At 32.2% G+C, this 27,683-nt stretch overlaps 1 protein-coding gene across 1 annotated transcript in view; it reads right to left on the reverse strand.

Moving 5' to 3' along the window:
• Ndst4 (N-deacetylase and N-sulfotransferase 4) overlaps window positions 1-24,739 on the reverse strand; it is a 267,266-nt gene extending 242,527 nt beyond the window's left edge. The window contains exon 1 of the mRNA XM_015484669.2: window positions 24,267-24,739. The gene's annotated coding sequence lies outside the window, so the exon portion shown is untranslated. The remainder of the gene's footprint in view (window positions 1-24,266) is intronic.
• Between the last annotated feature and the right edge of the window lie 2,944 nt (window positions 24,740-27,683).

Below are 27,683 nucleotides of genomic sequence, written 5' to 3' on the forward strand. Positions count from 1 at the left end.
ATAGGCTATCTAAAATTCAGTTTGGTCTTGGATTTTCTCCTGCTTTTTCTTTTATGTGAGAAATAAATCCATTCATCTAGCATCCATTGAACAAATAAATGTATGAACATTTATTAAGATCCTACTATTTGCCAGGTAAATTTGAAAATTCAACTCTATCTCATATGGTCATCAAAAAACCTAAGTTCTTTTGTTTTAATCTATTTCTTTTCTTTATTTACTATTTCTCTTTAATTCCTGAAAGTCCTTTTTTTTTCCTTTGCCAGTGGATGGGTTTTAAATTACTGACTTAAAGCTTGTGCTAATGGATTTAATGTGAAGAATGTAGGCATTAATCAGTCAATCTATGCAGCAATGTTTCCATTTTGTATCTCATTTTTCATTTTCCTTTCTCTCCATGTGAACAGTTTATATGGAAGCTACAAAAGGTGACTGAAGAATACAATATTATGGTACACCTTCTTGTTTAGATATAATCTTATTAGCAGTTTTCTCTTGAAAGCAGGCTCTTTTGTATAATTTGTCTTGCTTAACAAAGTGATTTTAAAAATAGTTTTAAAATCTCATACTACTTTTTTTTTTCTTAACAAAATGTGGGTGTATTTCATACAATGAAATCAGTGGGAAAGTTTTAAAACCCAGAAATTTAAAAATAAAATAAATAATGCTTAATGCATGTTTTTATTCTGGTACTTACTGTATATGCATTTTTGTTGTGGTTGTTTGTTTATTTTGGTACCAAGGGGGCTTAACCACTGAGCCAAGTCTCCACTCTTTTTTAAAAATTTTATTTAGAGACAGAGTCTAACTTGCTTAAGGCCTTGCCAAATTGGTGAGGCTGGCTTTGAATTTGTGATCCTCCTTCCTCGGCCTCCCGAGTTGCTGGGATTTTAGGTATGTTCCACAGTGCACAGCTGTAATTTGATTTTGTATAATTGTGATCACAAAGAAAATATAACTTTTCTCTCACCTTTTTTGAAATTATGACATAACTAGTTATAGCAAAAGGGCCATAATTAAGAACTCCTTATATCCATCATGTTCTTTTTTCTATTACAATCTCTCCTGACTTGTTATATTTTGATGATTTTCCCAATATTCTAAGCCTGGTAACCCCACTATCCAACAGTCTGCTTTATAAAGGAAAAAGAAAATGAGGGTTAAATGACTCCAAATCATCTAAAGAGAGAAGCTGAGCCCCTCCCACTAGTGTATCCCAAACCCAAGGAATTTTCTCTGCACTTCACTTGTTTCCTGATAACATGGAAAACGTGTATCTCTTCCTAATACCAATCTTTTCCTTTTACCCCTATCGTTTCTCCTGAACTTCAACTTTTATCTTATGGGGAAATTTATTCAAAACTTAGAAAGAATGATTTGTTACTAATTGAACATAAAGAGCACCTACATATATTTAATTTGGTAATAACAATATTTTACTATCTGCCTGTCTTTTGTGTCAACTGCTCACTCATTACTCCTAGTTTATTGGCCTGGGCCTGGTTTTATTTCAGGTTTAACTCACTCCCCAAACTTCTCACCACACTCACCCCTACCTCCAGTACAAGCAACTGCTTTAACTTTAACCATTCTCTTCAAGTTTAAGAGTCAAGTTTTCTGGAAAAATTCCCTCTTGAAAAATTTTTTTAACTTGTTATTTTTGCAGTTCTGGAATGACCAATGTATCTCCTTTTTCTACACCTTACCAGCTTAGTCATTTTTAGGAATTTAGCTTAGGCAAAACCACCTCAAGAAACTCACCCCAACCAAGCAGAAGAAGCTGGTTTACTTAGTGAGCAGGTCTCAATTTTACTGTCATGCAGTCTTTATCATGGTACAATTCGATTAACTAATTACCCCTGGATTTCAACTAAGGCAGTAACTGTGGTTTATTCAGAAGTGAATCATCAGCACTTCTTAAATTGCCCAGTGTGTTATGCAAAAACAATCATGCAAAATCAATAATACTTCTTCATATCTTGCATGCATTCATCTTCTTTCTCTGTCCCAAGGTGTAACTCAAATGTTGTCTTCTACAGAAACTTAGAAGGTGGAGAATGGTCACATAAGTCTGACTTTCAGTTTTTCATCATAGAAATGAAAAAACTTAGAAATTTTTATATTTTTATTTCCAATATGTATTGGTAAGGGGAGATATGTATGGATGCTCATCAAAAACAATTGTCTTCTCTGTCTTATAATTTTGTGTATCATTAAATTTTCTAAAAGAATTGTGTACTGTTTTTATAGCAATGCAAAAAAGAAAACTTTTAAAATGGGTGTTTGAAAACCATTTGATTCAAATTTTAAAACCCTATAATTTTCATTCTATGATAGTTTTTTTCCTCTGAATCTCTGAAAAAATATATCGTCCTTATCTCTTTTTTCTTTGTAACACACTTATTTTTTATTTTAACTGATTTATATGTCTTCGCAAGAAGATCATGGGTACATTTTCAACAGCCTAGTCTAGGCATTAAATTTCTCCTTTCACAATAAGCTTTCCTACTTTCCGTTTAATTTAACATAAGTAAATTAAAAATTCAGTAAATGCATACTTATCTTGACTTAGTTCTTTAATTTGATATGCCATGTTATAATATTTGTAATAGTTCTATTGGAGCAATTATCTCTGAATTCAAGTATAAGTTTTTGAAAATTGGAAAATCAATTGCACCAAATTATCTCTAAGTTTACTTGTAAGTAGGCCACTACAATGCACCAGTTGGTTCTGATGATGATACATGAGTCAGATTTTATGTATCTATGTACAGATGTATATGAAAATCATTCTTTGAAAACACCAAATACTTGGTTGCTCAGGTACAAAATTTAAGCTCTGTTTACCACTGAGACAGGTCCTGGCATCATGGAACAATTTATGTTCAGAATGTGGCAAACACATGCCTATCCGTTTGATTTGCAGATGATTTTGTGTATGACAGGAAAAGGAAGAGTCAATAACGTGTGGGCTCTTATTAAGTAAACTTCATTGGTCCCCACAGAATGTAGAGGTCTGTAGAAAATTGGATCATAATAATATCACCATGTTTTCTCCTAGAATATAATATCTGTTTATTTTTATTTTATGTTTTATTTGGATAAGCATACTAAATAAGGTCTATCTTCTTAACTGATTTTAAATGTTCTTGTTATCACAGAATTTATTTTTAAGCCTCAGATTATCCTTTGAATACAATTATATACATGTTGTCCTTAATACATCAATCATTAACTTTCAACTTATGTTATTTTCTGGGAAACTTATTCTAAGAGACTTTTCATTCTATTGTTTGCTTTGTATTTTAAAGAAGGTAATATACTTTTTACTAGACACAGAGTCTGGCTACCCAAGACTCATAAAATCACCTCTGTAAGTTAAGTGACTCATACTCCATATTTTTTTTTACATTTTAATAATTTTTAAAAAATATATTTAAAGCTAATTTTTTAAGAATAAAATGCAAAATAAAATAATTATAAGCCTAAGAAGCAATATGTTGCAATTTATCTTACAAATGTTGTAAAATACAACTATGATGAAAAATTATGTAACTAATACCGAGAAAAGGCAAAATATTAAATAATCTATTTAATTTATTATTACTTTATTTTAATTTGTTATTAATTTATTTTCAATCTTGTCAACATTTTTTACAACCCAGGCCATAAAAACAGGTTAATCAATTATGTTTGTCATTTCTTTTTCTGACTAGCAAATTGGTAGATCTCCTCCTCCTCCTTCTCTTCCTTTTTCTTCTTGTAAGGGAAAATAAGATACTTGCTTTTCAAAATGCATATTTATTGCTAAACAATCTTTGGGTGTCCTAACTTTTCCAACACTAGAGGGAGATATGTTCTTGCTTTAATTGCAAAAATAGACACACAACACCTGTTCTCCACAGAGCTTACTAAACACAAGAAAGTACTTACTAGATGAGTCCAGAAAGGGTAGGTAACCACACTTTCAGAACAATTATCATGCTGTTGACAATCAGGGAAAGATCAGTGAATCCTAATGTTAAATTACTAGTAATATACTGATTCCACACCAAATGTATTTTAGTCAATTTTCTTTCTTAAATTTCTAGTGAATAGTCAATTTAATATTGCTTGGTGGCTTCCTGATTCTGCACTTTTATTTCTATTTTTTATACACATTTTCTTTTTTGTTGTTACTATTATGCACAATCAAGGAATCAATATAACATAGGCTTTGTTTAACATTACACTAATTTTTGTGAAATTTTAAACTCTAAATATTTTTCTTAAGGGGAACAAAGTATAATACCTATAACTTAAATATGTATAAAATCAACTTTGTCGCATCATGGTTCCAAATTACAATTTATCTTGCATAGTTTTATTTGATTTCTTAAATAAATAAAATAAAATGCATTGGTTTTTGTGAAATAGATTTACTGATCAGGTTTAGATTTCTCTGTTATGCAAATATGCCTGTACAATAATTTCATTTATTAAAAAATACATGATATCTAAATATACTTAATCAACAGTATAAAATAACTTAGGAATAGAGAATTAACATAAAAAGAATAGTAAAAGTTGCTTAGAAAAGAAATGTGTATACTGTGATTTAGGTTGTCCTCTAATTTATTCTATTTCTCAGTTATAAAGTAAAAATATAAAGTACAAGAAGTATATTTGACATAAAATTTTCATTATAATTTCCATTTAGGATGGCATTATGATTTATTTGCAAAGGAGGATTTCTGTATACTAAATTCTACTGCTCTAGTTATATCTTACAGTTGTAACATTATGTGCTTCCATTATAATTTATCATTTACCTGAGAATTTGCAAAAATGTCTGTTCATATGCAGCTGCTTTGCAGATGATTTGAAAGATAATGGATCATTAGGAGGTTGTGCATGCAATGAAATATACTCAGATTAATCATCTTGAGTAAAATGCATAAACATATAAAGGACTATTTCTATTCGTGTTTTGAGTTCTTCTTCAAAGTTGCCTTCCCTAAATTAGTCATTAAAATCTTATTTAAGTTGTTTTAGGAGCTAAAAAATCTTGTTCAATATCTACCACAGACTTTGTCATAGATAAATACTGAATAACATGAAAATATAAGATGCAAAGTATAATTGGGATGCAAATGACCAAATAATAAAAGAAAATGCAATGCAGAAAACAGTCCTTAATTAGATTTGGTTCCATTATTACACTCAAGTTATGGATAAGGTTACATGTGTACACACATGAACATACAGACACACACATACATCATAAAAATCCAGTTTGAGAAATGGTTACTGCACACTCGGCATTGCCAGTATTGGGACCTGGGCAGTTCTTCCAGTTCTGCTGCTACTGATACCCCTAGAGCAGGGATGTAGGTGAGGACATCTGATCTACAGAGAACTTGGTCTGAACCCACCTCCTGACTGGACCCAGTCAGGAAGTCGCTAGTGATCTATCAAATTACACAGTTTTAGTTGTCATGTCCATAACACAGCTTTGGGGCATAGAAGATTATTATTTAATGTCAGTATTTGAAATGGAAATTCACCAAATTATGAATTTCTCAAACATAGGAGTGTTCAAGTTTCTGGGCATAAGTAAAGAAAAAGTACACTGGCTATGTGAGTTAATGCAGATAAACCTGAACTTGCAAAATAATAAGAAAGCCTTGAGAGATTACAAATAAAATCAAAGTCTAATTGAAATAAATAAGGAAAATGTTTAAAAGTATGAAGGGATAAAGAGAATAACATTTTTCTATGAACCCTACATTTTCTGGGAAGAAAGTTATATTAATTCATTTCAGCTACTAGTGAGTCAGGTATAAATATTGTAGTTTCTAGTGAAATCAATATGGAATACACACACACACACACACACATACACATACACCACTGCAAAATTAGTAGTGGAGAAAAATGAAATGAAAAGGAAAACACTCAACTTATACAAAGACTATAGGAGAGAAAAATAAACCTAGGGCAAATAGGACTAATAGAAAACAGAAAGTAAATAGATCTATTTATGGTACTAACTATATGAAAATTCAATGAACTAAATTACCTTTTAAAAACAAAAATTGGCAGATTGACTTTAAAAAGACAAGGATATGCCTATTTTAAAAGGCATAAATGAATGTGTGGAAGTAAACATATGGGAAAAGATGCCAGAAATATTGGAATGAAAAGGAAAGCTGTTAAATGTATATAGTGAAAAAAATTAGATTTGTTAGCATAAAGAATTACTGGAGATACAGAGCTATTTTGTGACAATAGTTCATCAGTAAGACATTGAAATTTAAATTTGTATGCATCTAATATCCCAGACTCAAAAGTGTAAAGCAGAAACAGGCAGAACTTCAAAAGGCATTTATAGATTTCCAATTATAGAGGAAGAATTTATAACACCTCAAGAATTACTGAAAAACTGGATAGAACAGTATTAAGGATAAAGAAGACCTAAGCAACACAACTAACAAATTTGATCTAAAAGACATATTTAAAATTTGACACTCAACAGGTGTGTATTACATATTGAACTTGGAGATCTTTATAAAAATTACTTGCCCTAAAGCAAGTACTAATAAATTTCAAAGACTAAACATTACATGTAACATGTACTTTGACCATAATGTAATATATCTAGAAACCAATAATAAAACTCACTGGAAAATTTCCATATATTTTAAATTTTACAAACTTTATTAAAAACATAATTCTAAAAATACCCATAATTCTAAATAACTTATGGATTAAAGCATTTAGAGCCTTAGGATACTGTACCTTAAAAGAGAAAACTCTGAAAGTTAACAAGTTACTAATGTAAATGTTCATCTCAAGAAGCTAGGAAAGAAAAGCAATAAAATGATAACAAAGATAGCAGGAGGAAAGAATTAACAAAGATAAGTTCAGATAGAAAAACACAGTAAAGAAAAAATAACCCAAAGTGCAATCTTTTAAAAGGAAAATCAGTTTGACAAAACTCTGCTAAAATTAAGACAAATGAGAAAAATCACACAGAACTATAGGAATCAGAGAGAGCCTATAAGCATATTTACTTCAGACATTAAAAAGAAAAACTTATTGATGAATTTATTAAAAAATTTAATTTTAAATATGTTTAAGCATATGAAGATCCTAGAAAATGTATTTTAATATGATTTTAAAGATTAAAAGAAGGCTCAAAATGATTAAGCAAAATAAAATAACTCAAAAAGTCTTTCCATAAAGAAACCTGCAGGTACTGATGCTACCAGAAAATTCTGTCAAATTTTCAAAGAATAAATAATTCTAATTTAACACAATCTGTTTTCAGATGAATGGTTAAAGAGTAATACCTGTCAGCCTCATTTTTTGGAGACTAACATAATCTTGATAGTAAAAACTGCGGGTCAATACAAAAAGGGAACTCACAGTCAATATATATAATGGTTATAAGATGCAAAATACTCAACCGAAGTATTTACAAATCAAATGGCTGTCTATAAGAATAAAATAGCATAATAAATTTGGATGTGGTTATTAAGGATTGAATTGTAACCCCTATAAATTCATGTGTTGAGGTCCTAACTCCCAGTACCTCAGATTGTAATAGGGTATTACGGATGTAATTAATTAAAATTAATTTATACTGTAGGGTAAGTCCATAATCCAATTGTTTCCCAGGCAAAATTTTACAGATAAGAACTTAGGGAAAATTCCATGTGAAGATTGGAATTATACCTCCACAAGCCAGGGAACTTCTGGAAGCCAGAAGAGAGGCCTAGGGCCCATCTTTCCCTAACACTTTGAGGGACAATGGTCCTCAAGGCACTTTGACCTTAGACTTCTAGCCTTCAGAACTGAGAAAACAAATTTCTGTCGTTTAAGCCATGGGGTTTATAATGATTTGTTATGGCAGCCTTAGCAAAATAATATAGTGGCTATGGATTATGAGGGTGGTTAAATATTAGAAAATCAATCAGTGCTCTAGATGGTATGGCAGAAGCAACAGACTTTATAGCAAGTCTCTGAAATGCTATTTTCAATTATTTCTAGAGCCTCCTGTGTTCAGGCTCACCCTCACCACTTCATAAAAATTTCTCTATTTAAACGTCACAAAGAAACTCCATGTTGTAAAATATGATTATAAAGCATTTCACACTACTGATTGTCCTTGCTCCCCCCCTCCACACACAAAATACTGTTTTTACTGGGCTTTCCAGAAATCATACTTTTTTTTTTCTTTTTTAAAAACTATTTGTTAGTTACACTTTCTGGTTCTTCTCCATCTCTTTATCCTCAATGTGTATTGTTCCAAAGGGCTTATTCTTGAGACCTCTTCTGTTTCCTGTTTCACTTCTTTGTTGATCTCACATCATCTTATGATTTTTAAATACTACCTTCAATAAGCTGACTACAAAATTTACATATCCACCTAAATATTTTATCAATTCCTGTATTCAGCAGCCTAATTGGTATTTCCACTTGGAAATCAAATGGACATCTCAAACTTAAACAAGATCAAACTTGATGGTTTGTTATTTTCCTTATCCCTAAACTGATTTCTCTCACTAGTTTCCCATGAAGGTAAATCGCAGGTCCATTATTTTGCTTGACACACATACACAGACACATACCCCTTTTAGTTAGTCATTGTCTTCTGTTTTTCTTTCCCAACAGACCCACCAGATATTTAATTCATTGACTCTATCAGTAAAATATACCTAGATGTTAACTTTTTTTCAGAATCATCCTAGTTCAAATTAGCATAATTTCTCATGGAATTGTTGAAATACCTTCCTAATAGATCTTTGTCCTAGCCCTTGCTCCATGGCAGTTTTTTTTTCCCCTTCAATACACTTTCCAAATACCTCATTTTGCAATGCTTCTCCTTTGATCAACACCCTATCCCCAAAAGCAAGCCACCCCACTGCCACCATTTCATTCAGAGTGAAAGCCAAATTCATAAAGTAGTCTACACAGTTCCACCTCAAATCCTAGTACTTCTTGTTACTGAATTCTCTTCAACATACCACTGGACCTCTCATTATTCTTTGCACATACTGTATTCTTTTCATGCCTCCCTCAGGGTTTCTGCACTCGTTTCTTTCTGTCTAGAATATCTGTCTTTCATATATCACATGGCATGTCCGCACTTCTTGTAGTCTCTTACCTAGTTTAATATTCTCATTATAGCTGCTTCTAACTGCCCAATGTAAAATGCAAGCTCTTCCCAACATTCCCTAGTCTCAAGTGCACAAGTGTATGTGTATGTGTGATTTTAACAATCTATTTTGCATGTAACTAATATTACTCTTAGATTTGTGTGTCATTACAGGATAAGTTCTCTGAAGCAAGGATTTTGCTGTTTTGTTCCTTTCTACTACCAGTGTCTTTACTTCATCTTATAAGGGAATACAAGGGATCCGTACTGCATAACCAGCTGAATAGCAAACATCTTTGGAAACAAAATTCAATAAAATTCCTAAAAGCAAAATGAATATGCTATGCCCAGAGCACTTTTCTATCCATACGAATGAAATGATGTGTAGGCAACCAAAACTGTAGCCTCCTGTCATTTCACAGATTCTCAGTCTGTCTCAATCACTTGTTGCTTGAGTACTCTCTCCCTGGTATCTTGTTTGTGTTCTTTGTAGTTAGGACAATAATAGTTGTGTCTCTACTGAACATGACTTATTTTTTCTTATCATTATTCCATAAACAATATATCATAACAACTATTTACATAACATTTATATTGGACTAGGTATTATAGAACATATAGAGATGACTTCAAGTATCTGAGAGGATGTGTATCATTTTTCACAAATATTATACCATTTTATATAAAGGACTTGTGCATCTATGGATTTTAGTATGTAGGGGAATCTGGAATTAACCCTTTGAAGATAATGAGGGACAAAAGTGTAGAAACTGAATTGAAAAGGTAGGTAGACAATGAAAAACACCAATAACTAATTTGAAATGTTGAGTTCAAATAGTCTTAGGGTTCTGAAAATTACCAAAACACTTTAATTTGAAGACTGGCATGATAAATGTTAACCTTTAGAAAGTTATTTTTTTGCAGGAGTAAGAGGATGGATTGGTGATGTGAGGCCAGAATCTGAATAAGAACTGATTACAATAGTCCATATAAAGACTTAAGAAAACAGAAATCAAGATTTTAAAAAGCCAAACAAAGTTTATAATGGAGACCAAAAAACCAACAATAGCCAATTTGATACTGAAGGAAAATGAAGTCAGAAGACTGAAATTAACAAACTTCAAGACTTACTACACAGGAACAGTAATCAAGACAGTGTGGTATCAAGTATCAGTAATCAAGACAGTGTAAAAAAAAAGACAAGTAGATCAATAGAACAGCATAGTGAGCCCAAAAACAAATCTACAGGATCTGGCCAACTGATATTTGACAAAGGCACAAGGGTAATTCAATGGAGAAGTATAGACTTTTCAACAAATGGCGCTGGCGCAATTAGACATCTACATGAAAAAAATAAATGGCTACACAGAACTGTATCCTTTGCAAAAATCAACTCAAATGGAGCAGAGACAATTTTAAAATGCAAAGTACATTTACCTAAATATAAATGTAAAATATAAAACTACAGTTCTCTTACAATATAAGGAGAAAAACTAGATGACTTTAGGTTTGACAATGACTTTTTAGACATAAAAATGAAAGAAAGAATTCATGAAAGAAAGATTTGATAATTTGGATTTTATTAAAATAACAAACTTTCACTGTGAAAGCTACTGTCAAGAGAATGAGAAACTACAAATTGACAGAAAGTATTTCAGCAGGCATAGCTGGTAAAGAACTATTATAAAAAAATTACTCTGGCTGGGGTTGTGGCCCAGTGGCATAGCGCTTGCCTTGAACATGCAAGGCCTTGGGTTCTAAGCTCAGCATCATATAAAAATGAATAAATAAAATAAAGGTATTATGTCCATATACAACTAAAAATTAAATATTTTTTAAAAATGACTCTTAAAATTCAACAATAAGAAAATAATAGCCCAATTTAAAAATGGGCAACAACAGACTTAAACAGACATGCCATTAATGAAGAAGTAAAAATGGCCAATAAGAATGTAAGAAAATGCTATGCATAGTATTTCATTATGAAATTACAAATTAAAATATCAATGTGGCATACCACTACACACCTATTTGAATGGCTAAAATCTAAAATACTAAAGACACCAAAAGCTGGGAAGGATGTAGGACAACAGGAATTCTCATATTTTACTGGTGGGAATGAAAAATGTAAGTCACTTGGGAAGACATTTTGGATGTTTCTTTCAAAGCTAAACATCATCTCTTATCCAGCAATTATGGTCCCCTGGACTATATCAAATGAGTTAAAAAGTTAAGTCCACATAAAAAGCTTCATATGGATGTTTTATAGCAGCTTCATCCATAGTTGACAAAGTTCAGAATATATCAAGATGTCCTTCAGTAGGGGAACAGATACATAAATTTTGGCATGACTGTATAATAAAACTTATTCAGTTTTAGGAAATAATTTATTAATTAAGCCACAAAACACATAGAAGAATATATAATAAGTATTGCTAAATGAAAATCTGAAAATGCTACATAATTTGTGATTGAAATTATATGAAATTCCCAAACAGGCAAAACTATGAAAACAGAGATAGGATCAGTGGTTGTTAGAAGTTTGGAGAAAAGGGAAAGAAAGGGAGGAGAGTAGAGAGGAGAGCTCAGGGGAAGTTTAGGGACTTGAAACTATACTATTTAATACTTTGATGCATGTCATTGTCAAAACCCATAGAACACTTCACACCAAGAGTGAACCATGATGTGAACTACAGACTTCAGGTAATAATGAGGTGTCAGTGTTCATTGATTTTAAGGGATGTCGGTGGCATAGGGAGTGCTATGAATTTGGAGTGGGAAGTGTCTACAGAAACACTACCTTGTGCTCACTTTTTATGGGAACCTGAAACTGTTCTAAAAATAAAGTCTATTAAAGAAAAGAGCAAGCTGATTCATGACATTTATGTATAACGTTCTGGTTCTTAGAAATTTGTAGCCCTGTGTTTGTAGCCCAGGAGGATGCATTTAAGAAGCACAGTTTGAGAGCCACAATAATTTATTGAAAAGGAATTATGTTCCTCACTCATAATTCCTAAACAACATTATATAGTTCCAATTCATAAAACAAAATAACACTTCCAAAATATCTATTTTTCTTTTTTTTCCAACACAAAAATTTTTTATTTGCCATTAGAAAAAACATCAAAAACTACAAGTAATATACAACCCTTAAAAAAAAGAGATTTTTACAGCATCCAGAATCTGTGTGATATCTCAAAGTTTGTAATTATTCTTTTTTTTTAATTTTTATTGTTGGTTGTTCAAAACATTACATAGTTCTTGACAAATCGTATTTCACACTTTGATTCAAGTGGGTTATGAACTCCCATTTTTACCCTGGATACAGATTGCAGCATCACATCGGTTACACATCCACTGATTTACATATTGCTATACTAGTGTCTGTTGTATTCTGCTGCCTTTCCTATCCTCTACTATCCCCCATCCCCTCCCCTCCCCTCCCATCTTCTCTCTCTACCCCATCTACTGTAATTCATTTCTCCCTCTTGTTTTTTTCCCCTTTCCCCTTACTTCCTCTTGTATGTAATTTTGTATAACCCTGAGGGTCTCCTTCCATTTCCATGCAATTTCCCTTCTCTTTCCTTTTCCCTCCCACCTCTCACCCCTGTTTAATGTTAATCTTCTTCTCATGCTCTTCCTCCCAACACTGTTCTTAGTTACTCTCCTTATATCAAAGAAAACATTTGGCATTTGTTTTTTAGGGATTGGCTAGCTTCACTTAGCATATTTTTCTAATCTTTAATTCCTCTGCTCCTCAAGGCTACTTTGAAAATCCTCCCATGACAATACTTCCTTTCTGCCAAACATTTCACAGTTTTTCTTCTCTCCCTCCTCTTGCTTTCTTCCTAAGAACTTATTGTATTGATCAATTAACCTCACATTTGGAAAGCATTATGTCCTTCTTTAGGAAAAAATGGAAAGGGTGAATGTGTTACATTTTTTGTTAGAAGGACAAGGTTGTGGATACTTTCATATGAATTATTTTTATCCTGTGACATAAGAAATAAAAGTGTCATGATTTGATTGACTGAATATAGAGAGGGGGGAAATGTATCACTCAAAATCTTCAGGATTTCACAGTCATTCATTCAATATTGACTGGATGCTTACCAAATGCCAGGTGCATCTCTCCAACTAGTATCTCTATTCTTCAAAAGCAATGGAAGTCTATCCTATAACATATTTGAGTAAATTATAGTCCAGTATGGTAAGGGTAACAATAAGGAAAGCACAAAGATATATGGAAGTAGAGAAAATCCATGAAGAGAAAATGAGCAGATTGTAGTATTTCTGAAAAATCTGTTCAATATTCAAAAGAAACTGTCCATTAGGTGATTGAATACATAGTAATGAAACTTAAGGAGTATGCTGAAATCATAAATAAAGGGTAGAACTAGCCATGATACCGGCTGAGAGCACTGAGAAGTAGTGTATATGGTAAGACGACAGAAGTGCACTATGAAAACTTCAGGAAGAAGCAGTGCTACACAAATAGTGGTGAGTGAAAAGGCAACCCTGGAAGCTGAGAGCAAGGGATGAGAACATTTTTGGTCAAGTATTTTTTTTTTTAGTACTCTTTATGACTTAAGAAATGTAATTGATGTTGTCCTTGACATTTTCAGTTAAGAAAATGCAGGTGACCTTAGACAAATCAGTAGAGTGTTGTAGTGAAGTCAAACAAAAGGTAAAGAGAGTTGAGGAGGAAGAGATGGTGAACACACTGAGAAAAGCAACAAGTACATTGCAAAAGGAAGCAAAAGAGCCAACCGGAAGACAAATGGATGTTGATTACCAAGTGAGACTTAAGGATACAAGCTACAAATGCACAGAGAGGAAACATTCTCCCAGACTGAAGTCATCAGAGGAGGGTGGAGAATTGTTTTAAATGTTGAAGAATGACAGAAATTGGGTTTTGAAGAGGAGAAAAGAAAAATTTGAAAGAGAAGAGAAAAGCCAAGATTCAGGACCAGGCAAGCAAATGATAAGAGCAGCTGTGTCCTTAAAATTCCAATTGTAATATTCATTTTTCTGTGTTTTTCTCTGAATACTATGTTAACTCAACTTATAGCCAGCAGCAATAGAATGATTTCCACCAACTGATAATTCCTTTGGTATAGCTCAATGATCATTCTTTAAGAAACATTATTATATTTAGTATTGATTTGCATCCTTGTTACCTGTCTCAGAAGAAAATCATGGAAGTAGTTATTTATGAAACATAAAATGCTCACTTGGCCTTTGTGTTCTTACAGGTCAGGAGTCTCTAAGCCAGAGATGAATGAGTGAAGCCAGAATGTAGATATTTATTTATTGACATATGAACAAATAAAGGAAAAAAAAATATGTTTTTCTAATATTTTTAACATTTAAGTTTGATTTCAAGAAATCATATAGGTCTTTATTAATAGTTTAGGTTTAATTAAAATTTATATTAATTGGCTTTATGTTATGTCAATCTAGCATGCTACTAATAGTATTGTAATTAAATTTATAATTTACAATAATAATCAGAGTCTCCTAGAAGCTATATTTTTGACACTTTAATTATACATTTCTGAATTTAGGTGGTTAACATTTTATGATTATAAATGGAATTTTCCTACATCAGAAGTACTGAAGATCCTTCTCCCTTAAAATTGATTGCAGCCACGTCTGTACCACTGACTTTCTTACTTAGAGACATCTAAAGCAGTCAATATATAGATGCCCAGAGAAAATTTATATCATTTTGGAGCAACATATTTGGAATCTATTATCTGGTTTATAGGAAGTTCTAGCAAGATTTTTTTTCATTATATTGTGTCACCATCAGGAAATTATTGGTGTAACATTCTAAGCTACTAACTTTGACCTGCTGGTAATGGAAAATGCACTCCAAACAATCTTTATCTGGTATATAGACCACTATAAATTCCAATTATCAAAACTGTTATTCAAGGAACTCCAGAGAAGGAATATATTGAAAATTTAGTGCCCAGAGAAGTGAGGTAACCAATATCAAATAATACAAACCCACATTTTCTGATTAATTCTAAATAACTTTCTCCATTGCTACAGTTTTGTACTGATTCTCTAAATATCAAGAAGCAAAATTTTCATTGTTTTATACTAGACCTACAAAGAACCTCATTGCAATAGGAAATACTCAGGCTTTCTTTTGAAATATATGTTATATATATTATGGTTACTATGTTTTCCCTGTACTATTCATCTAACGTCAAAGCATTCTTAAATTTTACACAAGGCAAAGGAATTGGATAATTCTTTATCAAAGAGAGACATGCTCCATTCAGTTTCACAGAAACTGCAAAATGAAATACTGCAAAATGAAACATGAAACAGTAGCTTGGCTGTCACTCAGAAATAACATAGATGGCCACATGCAAATATATACCATACAAAATTTCATCCTTCCTCAAAAACCAATCCAGGTTATATAATTCTCAAAGTTTGGAAAACCATGATAAAAACTGATGAGAAGATTTTTGGACTCATTTCAAGTGTTCTGCTACTTGTCAGAGAGAACATCTCAAGAGAGATGTTCTTATTTTATTTATCTCTTGAGATGTTCCCATTTTAATACTAGATAACTGGAATATAGAATTATTATAAATACCTTGTGAATGCTTTAAAAGAATACTAAACATTATATTACAAGGGTTCATTTGGCAAACATATTTGGTAGAAAATAATGGAAGATATTAATAAAAATATTGTATTAATATTCAAAATATATTTGAGAATAAAATAGGAGGAGTTAAGTTAATCTTATTTCATTTGAAAAAACACATGATCAATTTAAAATATACAACACATCTGTGGTGAAATTTTGAAAGTATTAGTATCTTTCTACTCCCAGTGTAGGTCAACATTAGTAATCTATAAACTTAAAATAGTCTCATATATTGTCTAAAGGATTTTGTGGAAGAGATGATGGCCTCAGTAGGAGATGTATGGTGGCTAGGAGGGTGTATTGTGTTATTTGTGATCACAAGGGTATAGATAAAGATTTTGGGATGGACACTCTGTCCACCTAAAACTTCGATTTAGCAACTGGTTAGATCAACTAAGAAACACTTGTATATATTTTATTTTAATAAGTTCCAGTTTCTGAGCCTTTATCTCCTTGCTTTCTTCTGATTCCATGTTTCTCCCTTCCCCACATGCCAAAAAAATCAAGATAAACTATTTGTGACACTTTTCCGAACAGTTCTTTACCCCCTGATATTTGGTCTGCTTTCCTTAAGATATTTGAATGTTGGTTAACATTCAAGACAATGATCAGTTAGGTTAAAATGTTGCTCAATGAGGTTTTATCCTTTACATTAGATTTCTCATGATTAATATTCAAATGTATGATCAAAATACAGTAAGTGACAATACAAAAAGGCAACTCAGATCATTATCTCCAAGGGAAGGAGATTGGAAACAGTCAATCCTAATCACTCAGGGGTTAATTTAAAGCAATACAAAATGTTATCTAGCAGGCCAAAGTCAGAGTACTGGTGCATGTAATTAACACTTAATTCCACTGATTTACAGTATCTCATATTTTCTACTTTGCACTAGGTACTTTGTATTTATTGTCACACTTAGCCATCCCAGCAATTCTAAGAAGTGGATATCATTACCTTATTTACAGATCTAGAACCTGAGGCAGAGAAAGGTTAATTAGCTTTCTCAAGGTTATGTGAGAGAGGAAAGTTAGACTTATAATCCAGGTTTAGTGAATCCAATGCTACTCCTTGCCTCTACTAGGTCACCACACCATCTGATCTTTAAAACAACTCTCATATATTTACATGAATGTAGCTCTTCTCTAACAGGGCTTTCACTTCTCTATTAAGCCAAATAATCTATTTTTAAACAAATAGACATTTACAGAAAGAAGAATAATCATTCTTATTCATGCCTTTATTTTTCTTTCTTGGAATAACTCTAAAGAATAGTAAAAACAAAATGTTTAAATAAAAAAAAATAAGCTTTCACTCAAGAAATTTCTTTTTATTTTCCTTAAGAAGTTGTGTCCTCTGTAAAGAGCTCTTTTGTGAAAATGTGCTTTCACACTTTAAGGCACATCCTGATTAATACTTTTCTTCTATGTAATTTTCCCCAATTGTTGCTTATTTTAATTTTGTTTACCTCTATTTAAGCAACTTCTGGAGCTGGTGTTGGGGGCAGAATGTTCACTCTAAAACTTCTATGCATACTTCTGACTGTCACAGGATGAAAAACAACAAGAAATCTGGTAGTCACCATTTATTGCCACTCAAGGCAGGAGTTCTTTCTTCAGGAGTCTTCTGGAAACATGCTCCACCTTGTTTTGCTTGCTCTGACCAACTGGAATCTCACTAATTTAAAAGTCTTGTTTTGTTCTATTGTTGCATGAAACCACTTGTCAATCTCTCTCATATTTTAGTCTGCTACTATCCCAGTACACAATATACATTCTTTTTTTCACAGTTACACACAAAAATCCTCCAACATATAAAGGTAACTATACTGGTACTCTGTAATTTTGTTTTGTTTTCTTTTAAACATCACTTTCTTTTTACTGTGGTTTACATGGCATTGTTCCCAAATATCTCCTTACATTTTGCATTAATTAAATCGCAGCCATCTTATACTCTTTGTTAAGCACATTCTGAACATTCTTATCATCAAAAAGCCCTTGGTCAAAATTGAAGGGTTAGGAACTGAAACATACAGCAATCACACCAAGAGGTAATAAGTACAGTGATAGAACTATATGGTGCCTAGCAGGGATACTAGGTCCCCACTGGGAGAGAGGAACCTTACAACCCTGCTTTAATCTGAGATATCAGGATTTAGGATTGATGAATAGGTGAAATGGTGTTACATCTGTGACAAACAGAATCTGTTTTCACGATATGAAGCTGTGATTCTATGGATGGATTCTATATATGTATTAGTATTGTATTAGCCTTATCAGACTTTTAGTTCTTACCAAGTTTGAAGTACTTTTGTAATTGGTGATATTAAAAATACCTGTACTCAAGAATTACATGTATCTTTCTGAATTTTGTTCTGTTAGATTCATCATTCCAGTCAACTGAGTGATTTTTGCAATACTAGTTCTTACTCTCATCAGTTTGTGAAAATGAGAAAGGGGACCAGTTCCTCTGCTGCTAAACATTTAATAATACCAAGGACATTCAGACTGTTAGAAAGGAAAAAGTAAAATTGAGGTAACTGATTCTTAGGCTACTTTTTAAATACTTAGAACTTCAAAGGAAGGAAGTAAAACTGAGAATTAGATTGTCTACAACTGATTGCTCTTTGTGCTCTCCAAGAAAGTAATACCAAACCAGGCACCATCTTCTAAATTCCAACAAACAATGTCACAACACTGGGAGGAATAATCAAAAGGTACAATCAAAATTCAGCCTGTTAGCTTGCATATTACAAGAAATGCTAGACCTTCTCACATTTTTCCATGAGATAAATAATGTTGTTTAATTTGACATGTAACTTTTAAATAAATTGTCTGAATTTATCAGAAACACATTCTCTGACCATCCCTGTTGCTTTTATTTATATCCTTGAACCCACCACTCTGACTTGTTCATCTTCAGAGTACTCACCACCACTCTCATAGGGCATTTATTTTTTTATTGTTTTCTTCCACCAGAATATAAGCCTCCTGAGAGCTATTTTGTTCACTCTAGTAACTTGAATTGTGTCTGGCACATATTAAAAATAATAGAAAATAATACTTATTATTCTGGTCATTATGCATGTTATTGAACAAAACTAAAAAGCTATTTTCTCTGTTGAAAGTGAAAAATATGTCCAGACAGAGAAATTGAGTAATGTAAGTACTAAATTGAGTTCAACTTCAATTGATCAATTTTAGCATCATTTCTGTGGTTATTAAGAAAATGCCTTATTCCAAGGAAAGCGGCTTTATAAACTGAGATATCATGAACCACAATGCTTTAAATGAATAAATAACTACAATTTATAAGTGATTGCCTGTGTTTTATTTTGTTATTACAGTATGTGAAATCTCAATTGGATTGACATAAAGATTAGTGAAAGATTAGTTGAGAAACAAATCAAATTTAAATTCTGATTCTAATTATTCACTTGCACTTTAGAGTAATGAATAGAATTAGGACTTTTATATGCATTCACAGGAGCATATGCATCTCTGCATCTGTTTCCTTTCCTTGTATTAATCTTTAGTGTCGCTATATTTATTTCTGAGGTTTAAATGATTTTTATGTAGGCGTGAAAGACTATTCAGTGCATCAAGAAGAACTCTTTTGAGATGTCTGATGAAATATGACAAATTCTGTGGATCAGCAGTCTACAATTGAATTTCTGATTCAGGAATGGAGTCAAGCCAAAGCATCTAAATGTGCAAAATAGCTTTCCCTTCTCTCTTTTTCTTCCATTAGCATGGCAGTTGGCCTTTGGGCTGCATATGAATGTTACTATGTTTAAACTACTATATATAAAAATGGTTTAGGGGGTTTAAAATACAAGCTTAAGGATTATGTATATTTATTACTATTATTATTATTTAATTTTATTCTACATGGCCAATGCTGCATGGAAAAGATGTGAAAGATAATTTCAGGGGAGCATAAGCAAAGAGCACAAAGGACTCTATGTAAAGAGTTTAGTAAATAGAATTGTACTTCATAGGTGGAGAGCAGACGAAACCCTCAGAGTTGTGGCACTACTTTTCTAACATGTATTTTGCACTGTACCTTCCTTTTTCTTTATAGCTCAGTGCACTCCAACTTAGTTTCCCCATGCATTTCCCACATACTCTGCATTGAAAGCACGCCATGATATTCATAATTGCTACCATTCTAAACATGAATGGTTTGCTCACCAGACCCACAAGAGAACATCAAAACACTGAAATGGCAAAAATAAATTAGAAAATAGAAGGAGAGAGAAGGAAGAAAGGAAAGAGTAAGGGGGAAAGGAAGGGAGAGAGAAAAGAAGTGAATGAAGGAAGAAAGGATAGAGAAAAGGGGGAAAAGAGGAAGATAAGAGAAAAAAAGGAAAAGGAATGGAAAAGAGATGAAGAGAGTGTAAGAAAATATTTCTACATTTATTTTACTTGTACATACCAAACTAGGCCAGCTGACCTTCAACATCCATATGGCTAATGTTGAAGATAAATATCATTAAACACTTTTAATGAGGAGGGTAAATATTTTAATAAAGCCCACATGAGTTGAACTGATGGTTATATGTTCAAATTAGGGGAATTCTTCTAATTTGGGGACACCCCCCCAAAAAAAGTACACATGAGTGTATTTTGTGTAAAAGTACGTGTGTTGTGTGTGTTTGTGTGTTAGGTTGCTAAAATTTACTTTTCTTTTTGAATTATTGAAATGAAACAATAGTTTTCAAGAAGAGTAAAAGAAAAGTTAACAGTGTTGTTATGCTTTTTTTCTCAAATACTCTGAATATATCAAATTATATCCTCAAGCATCCAACCAAAGTCACTTTTAACCCTTCAATTTCCTCAGATACTTCTTTACTTTCAACTAGTTAATTCTGATTATTCATTTAGTGTTCTGAAAGTATATCTTATGAGAGGCTATTTCTATGGTGTCATGTATGTATGTGTAGTGTGTGTGTGTGTGTGTGTGTGTGTGTGTGTGTGTAAATTACTTATTGAGTAGCTTGAAAGGCATTATTTAGTTTGTAAATATGCAGGTTATTTTGCTACAACCTGTGTTATGGCTTGAATTATCTGGATACTCATGAATGTGACATACTGTAACAAGGTAAAGAACATAAATGCATCAAGTTATATCACAAACTTTTTTTCCAGTAAGAATGGAGAGGAAAGTTACCACTCACATTGCAAAAACATCTATTTGTCTTGACATGCCTGAAGTTTTAATAAGATTGAAATTCATTATTGGTGTATTTTGGATTTGGGAAAGATATGTTATCAATTCAATATTATCTCTAAAAGAAATTTTAGATTTATCAACTCAAGAATGTGATAGCATTCCTTAGAAAACTGTGATAAAGAAAGCTTGGAAATAGGGCTATATGTGTGTAAGTTCTGCATTGCCATTGGCACCTCTAACTGTTGAAGCTTGCTGAAAATAACTAAAAAGGAGAAAGCATTTAACACTCTGTATAACAGCATAGCTGAAAGTTTCCTGAAGTGTTAAGAAAAGGCTGGCTAACTGTTATACGTGATGCTAAGGCAGTGGCATTGTGTCTGACACCTGACCATTCCTCTCACTTTGTGAACTTAAATAAATCAACAGACAACATGGATTCTCTTTTTCCTAGTTATTTGGAATACATAATAAATGAGAGTGTATTCTCCCTTTTGTTGTCTAGTGTCACGAGATCTATAGACTAACACAGTATTTAATATGTCTACTTTCATTGTAAATTTTACTGGGCCAATTGCTTCAACAAAACATTCCTCTATTTTGGCATGCATTCATATGTGGCATTTCTATTCTCCTTCTCCAAGATGATGGTGCAGCTCATCTTTCTTTCATTTTTCCTCCTGAGCATAAAATGTATTTTATAGGGGTTTCTACAAGCTTCTTTTTTCCCATTAGGGAAACTTTTAATAAAGAAGAAACATTTGTTACTTTAGAATTTTTCTCTACTCTGAAAATATATTTGCTCTTTAAATATCCCACAGTATGTACTGGGGGAAAAAAGTAACACTTCAGGTTAGACTTAAAACATAATGCATTATCAATGAGTTTCAGCCCAGAAAGAATTAGCCTTCTGGGTGCACAGCTTCTCAGTCTTGGCTTCCTGCCAGGGTTGATATTCTAGCTTTATTTTATAAGTTTCCCCAGCTGCTTTCCAAATTTGGGGAGGCAGCACCAGCCAGAATCTTCTAGTTTGAACACAGTATGCTAAATGCTTTTCTGTTCTCCCTGAGTAGTTGCTACTAAATGAAACACAGAAACTTTGATCTTTGGATTTTATTCTCAAAGGTTCCTTTTCCACTCAAGCAGAAAGTGCAAGGAGATCATATATACATTATTCCTTTTGGGGACAACTGTTTTTCAACACTTATCTGATATATTTAAGAACTAATGTTAGTGTTGAGAGTAAATTAAGAAAGTGAATTTTCTGAAAAACAAAACAAAACAATTACAGAATGCTTTTTAGGGAGAAGAACAATAGGTATTAAATAGGCATGTAGTTTTAACACTCATATGGAAGATATTTTCTGAGGTGAATATATATATTTATATTTTAATATCAAATATAAACATTTCAAGTTATGATTTTATGTTTATATTCAGATATTTTCTCATTGATTAACAAGAAAACATGTAATAAGATTACCATGAGATTTTATTTTCCATTTATTTAAGAATGAGGTCTGAGTTTCATCAATATTTCCCCTTTAACAGTGATTTTTCATAGTATATTTAATAAGTCATATACATTACAACGTTCACAAAGAGTTTTCTATGCATCAGTCTTGGGGGTGATCGGCTATCATTCAGATTGAGTTAAAAAGAGCTGTTCTGTCTAACGTTCAGTTTCTAAAAATCTTCCCCATTAATTAATTATAGATATCTATCAATGTAAATGCCATTGCATGTTAATCCTCATTAGGTAGAAGATCCTTTATTTGAAAAATGTCAGCAATCATAGTACATTTATATCCTTAGTTAATACTGAGATAAATGTAAGGATAAGCATATTTCAGTAAGAAACTTAGACTTTCTGGTCAGTGGACTTCATATTCTCTACATTCATTTGCCTTACAAAAAATAATCATGACCAACATAGCACCCCACTATCATTTGGATGTATCTAATTGGCACAATTTTAATAAAAGGGAGTAAAATTATTCTTCTAATATGAAAAAAAATACTTTTAAATCTTTGTAGGGAAAATACATTGCCTCCTAGCTTTGGTGAGATTCAATCAATTACAGTTAACTTTTGTCTCCATCAATTTTAACAAGAACCTATAGGATTTCAAGTAACAAGTTGATAAGAAAGTAGATAATTGAAATCTCTATGAGCTATAGAAACATACCCATATCTTGGTATGCAGAAAACTTTAAATATGTATGATCCTGAGTTAATGAAAAATGCACTGATAGAAGGCTCTGTGAAAGCAAGCAAAGGTGAGTTTGAAAGAGATTTGATAAAGTATGAACTGTTCAGACTTGCTCAGAACTACATGAGAATTTACAGTACAACCTGTCATGTTGAACAAAGCAGGTCAACAATTCTAAATACTATTACAGTAATTGTGTAAAATGAAAAATGCAGTATTTTATTAATCAAGACAAATTATGAGGAATATAAGGTTTACGTTTCCTTTTTATTAAACTTCCCATGATACTGGTATTGGAAAGGGTGAATACAGCCATATTTAAATACTGTTTCCTGTTTTACAACTTGTACACCAGGAATTTGAAGGTATTTACAAGTATACCACAAAGCTGTTTCTATCCCCCTTGTAGTGTATGCTTATGGCATATGACATATATTATTTTTAAAATGTATGTTTCTTTCCTAACAGGAACAAGGAGGAAAGCACCTATTTCTTTATAAACAATTTATGGCTGTATTGCACAATTTCAAATGTCTGTGACAGCTGTTTCTCTAAAGCAGACCATTAGGACAGAGCATACTTATAAATCTTAGGTCCCAAGAAAAAGAGTTCTCATCTTGGGTAATTCAAATATGATGTTCTCAGGAACACTTACTTCTCAGGGAACATTTATAACCCCTCAGTTAGCTTTGGATGTTGAGTTTGTAAAATTGTTAATTTCAATATGAAAAGGCTAAAATTGATATCAAGTGAGGATTTTTTTTTTTTTGTGTGTGTGTGTGCAAATGTTCTGGCAACTGTTTATGATATTTCAAGTTCCATCTCTTCTGAGAGAGGACTGTATATTGCACTTAGAGTACGAACATAACTTCTACAAAGCATAATGACAGGTAAGTACATACATGCCAAAAAGTGAGATTGAATTTGGTTTAAAAATATTTTCTGCCCCTACATAAATCTTTCACAAATAAAACTTTATTGTGTTCAACTTGTTTACGTAGCTAAGCAACATACATCCATTTATTGTACACGCCTCGATTTCAACAAATAAGCAGCAACTTACCTAGAGAAGCATTTCAATTATTTTTTTCTTTTCCTAACTTGAATTTATCCCGAGTTAGAGAATGAGATATCCAGCATTCAGGTTCACTTGGCTCCAGGTTAATTAGAAGGAGCTTTCAGTTCATACAATCTGCCTCAACAATATTCCGAGAGCACTCATTAGCTCCAGTCCTAGTATGTGAACTCTTCCAGCAGAGTCTTTTTATTTATACACACATTGTCCTTTTCAAAACAAGCAGCCAGCTGGAATGATTCAAACCTCTGTTCAGCACACCGTTAAAATGCAGCTTCCTTCTTGGACAGGAGAATTACACCAGGGAGCAGACCGGGTACAGCAAAAAGGCTATGAGAACTATTTAATCACCGGAATACCAGCTGCTCCTGCTCTGCTGTTGCTACTGCTGCTGTGCCTCTTGTTTAGCTGGAGTCGGTCTTTCCCTCCCTCCCTCTTTCTCTCATATCTCCAGAACTATAAAGGCAGCTCTGCTGGATTATGATTGGCAGAAACAGCCAATTCCTTCAGCTAATCATCCTCAAGACTTTCAAGGACCTGGAGCTGTTGTGATGTCATCCAGTCAGTGGGATGTTACACATGAATACATTCCAACAGAAGCAAAATCAGCGATCGGCTGCATTCCTCTCACACCACAGTGATTGATTAGATGCTCCTTAAGGATTTGCATAATCTCACATTGTACAGTTACACTATTTCCTAGGAAATTCGAGAATAAAATTCTACTTTGCAGCTATGACTCTGTACCATAAGATTCTATTTGGTTAAAAAAAAGAAAAGTTCAGGACAGGTTTTTCTGTTGTAAATGTGGGCCAGTCAAGCACATGAATTACAAACTCAACAAAAGCTGGTATGGAGCAATAGGAAACTTGGAAAAATATTAGTGAGCTACGTGCTCTAAAATGTACAAGTGTTATAGACTATAATAAATGGTAGAAGAAAGGCAAGTATATATATATATATATATATATATATATATATATATACTTTTACATATNAAACACACATATATATATATATATATATATATATATATATATACTTTTACATATATATTTATATTTGTGTTTATCATTTACATCATTTCACTAATTAAGGTAAATACTGAATTATTATGGAAAATTTATATTTTCAGTGGCAAAAATTTTCTCCATGTAATATGACTACCTGCTCTTTGTTCTCTAGTCACTCATGCAAACTCATAAAAAGATTATAAACTGCTTTTATATACTTTGTATACGAGTTGAACTTCACCAGAATGAATAGAAGATAGAAGTAAAATACTTTCAAGTGCATTCTTTTGTCCCAGATTATACAGTTCCTTGGGCTCTTCTTGCTTCAGTACCTTCTTTAGTTTCCATCAATTAATTTAGTGGAAAAGCTGTGCTAATGTAAATTTGGTCAAAGACCATGTACAAGTAGAGAAAATAGCAGCAAACTTTTTCGCAACTATAAGTATCCTTCTCATATGTATATTTTGGGTCACAAATAGTTCTGCTTGGAATACTGGAGAGTTTCAGTGAAGCTTTCTGTTGGATTACAGGTATGGGTGGGAGGGAGTTCCTTAAAACTCAGCATTTATTGATGGAGTTAATAATTTTAAAGTACTTAGTATTACTACTTGGTCAGCAAGTTGTTGATATATATGCTAGAAAGAGGACAGAGAAAGACATGCAGCAACTTAGTAAGAATGTCTACCAGTTATTTATGTACCACAAATACAATCTACCACATCATAGATCATGCGTCTGTTAATTTTTTAGGTGCACAGGAGAAAAATATATGAAATGAAAAATTTATACTTTAGAAGCCGTCAACGAGTCCAGGAACATTTGGAGTGCAAAGATTCATTTGAAGAACAAGTCAGAATGTTCATAAGGATACACATCAAAATTCAAACTGGATAAATTACAGTTAAATATTTAACAATGTCATAATAATTATTACTAGAATAGCTTTGTGCCAAACACTAACAGCTGATAAATAAATTTTAAATATTGATTGAAGATTTTATGTAGTTTATCTTTACTAATAATGCCTTCTTATTTAATCAAGTTTAGTTATTACTTTTAAGTCTTACTTTTACAAAGATTATTTAAGTAAAATGCAGCATACTGCAAAATATTTGAGGTCTTCATATTATTGGTGTATTTCTATTTCACAACTCCATAAAGAATGCCACTCTATCAGAGTAACTTCAGTTATTGTAATTAAATGACAACACAGATTCTGATTATAAAACCATCAAACTTAAAACATGGAACTGGATTTGCATCCTCAGAACTAGTGATAACCATTGTTAAATAACTACAAGGAAACATTGTTGATAAGGGTTTTTCTCTGGTATTAGTCTATAAGCAATATTTATACCTGTAGAAATATTACATTATTCTCTAGAGGAAAATAATAATAATAATACAAAGTGAAAGTACTTTGACAATAGAAAAGTGTTAAATATAGTAGTAGGGGAGGATCTAAAACATAAATATTTCTTCATATTTGTTAAACATTAACTGTAATAAACAAAAAAATCCAGGGATAGGAAATTAAAATTTATTATGTGAAAAAAAAAATACACTTCTTTACTGTCTTTCACTCATTGTTCAGAAATACATTAAAATATTGAAGTCAGAGGGTCCCACCATGTACATATGTGTAAATAAATAGAAAGAAGCTAAAAATCCAAACCTACTTTTGTAGTAAGTTGAAGTAATCCCCAATATCCAGACCAAAGTAAAACAAAACAATTCCAGAAGTATTTTGAATATTTTTCATATAATTGCCTTTGAACTTTGTATTCTCCATTGATTAGAAAATATTTTTATGAAATTATTATCTATTTTCTAATCTGTTAAATTGAGAAAATAAAAAATATGACCTTGGGCACTATTGTGAGAAAATGCTATATGGAAAACGTGCTTTAATTTTTTTTTCAAAAATTTTTAGATCACTTACCATAGATACCAAAATTTATCAGTCTTGCACTTAAGTCATACATAGTATCTATACTAAGATACATTATGCAAAGCATTTGCCCTACTGTTTGTCATTGAATTCTTCAAAGAAGAAAATAGATGCTCTTATTTTCTTTTGGCACTTCAAGAAGTATAATGTATTTTTTTTTCATCTACTAAGACACAAGTCCAGATTTAAACTAAGACCTCAAAGATTCTTCTGAAATTGAATTGAACTTGTTGAACTAACAAACATTTGGAGCTCCACATATTTTTATCTAATTGGTCCCTTGCTTCAGCAAAAGTTAAAGTAGTATTTTCCCAATATAAAATATTATCTTGATTGAATTTATTCTAGATACTACCTTTAAACTTTCAGTGGAGTTTCCAGGAAGGCATAAAGAAGGTGTATGTGTCATATGAATTGTTTTGAAACTGGAAATTTGAAAAT

The sequence above is a fragment of the Marmota marmota genome, unplaced genomic scaffold (genome assembly GCF_001458135.2).
Source record: "Marmota marmota marmota unplaced genomic scaffold, marMar, whole genome shotgun sequence".
Lineage (NCBI taxonomy): Eukaryota > Metazoa > Chordata > Mammalia > Rodentia > Sciuridae > Marmota > Marmota marmota.